The following is a 1444-nucleotide window of genomic DNA, read 5'->3' as shown; positions in this document are numbered from 1 at the left end:
ATCCGAAATCTACAGCTTTAGATATGACCCTATTACCAAACAGTGTTCCGGTTTAGACTACACTATCATCTCTTTTCTAAGTTTGGCCATTTTTTATCCTTTCAATTTTAGTTCTTAAACCCATCAATCAATCCTTTCATTTATGTGATAGGCCTGCATTTAAAATAAACACTTACCACAAATTAAAGGTATCTTATATTATTAGATATGTTATTATAAAACATGTTTTTGTTAAGGAGTTATTGATACTTCAGGTGTAAAAATAATGATATAAAACCTTGATAAAAATACACTTTTAAGTACTAATCACACATCTCCACTAGGATGCCTCTCAAGAGTTAATAGAAGATTATCTAAAAACTCCTTACTCAAGCCATCCTTAATCAATAGTATTTTATCTTCATGGTTTACACATATCATTCCTAAAGAACAACATTGTGCATTACAAGTCTATCTAGCACATCGATGATTGACTTTCAGTCGTTTTACATGACGTTTCTTTGCAAAAGTGCTTTTACCTATCCTAGGCATGTATGAAATAAAAGAATTGGAAGACTCACCTGATAATCGGACCTTTGCTTCAATTAGCCAGCGAATTTCTTTAGGAATTCCATGGTTCATTAACAACCTTAATATTATACACCTAGGTCGATAAATTTTTGTAATTGGATTTTGAGGCAAAATAGGAAAATACTTTTTCAATTTTTCAAGAGTCGTGTCCATTTTTTAAGTTGAGAAGTGGAAAAGAGATGCAAAGAAAAGAGAAAGAATAAGGAATTGAACAAATATATACACAGATATCAGTTATCATAGGAAACTGAAAGAATCGACTTAAGAGTCACGGAGTACCGTTATCCTCCATTTAACCAAGGTGAGAATGACTAGCAAACCAAGAGTCACATACAAAAACAATATAAGAAAAACAAAACAATTAACCTTAATCTATAGGATCATTCAAACCAATGGATTCATTTTCACTAAGAAAATTATCAAAATAAGCTTTCAAACGATGTCTGTTTTCCTTAAAAACATTCGTTGGATTCTCAATATCAAACGATGTCCGTTTTCCTTAAAAACATTCTCATTCGTTGGATTCTCAATATCAAAGGCCTCATAAGGATACACATGTTTCTCAACAAATAGATCACTCCATCTTGATCTTAGCTCTCTAAAGAATAAATGGAGTCAAGAATTATAAAGTAAAATGTTTTGACTAGTATCAACTTTTTAACAATTTTCACATGTTTTGCAGAATGCATGCATGTCCTTAAACATGGTGGGCTAATAAAGTCCACATTGTAAGATTTTTGTAATCGTTTTTTATGAGAAATGACTTTCACTTGCCTTAGAATGATAAAATTTAATAACATTACTTTCTTTATTGTTAGGAATGCATCTTTGAAATATTTGATCAGGACAATATTTGAATAAGTTAAGGGGTCAT

The sequence above is a fragment of the Populus euphratica genome, unplaced genomic scaffold (genome assembly GCF_000495115.2).
Source record: "Populus euphratica unplaced genomic scaffold, PopEup_1.0 scaffold1861.1, whole genome shotgun sequence".
Lineage (NCBI taxonomy): Eukaryota > Viridiplantae > Streptophyta > Magnoliopsida > Malpighiales > Salicaceae > Populus > Populus euphratica.
Note: the sequence above shows the minus strand (reverse complement) of the source record.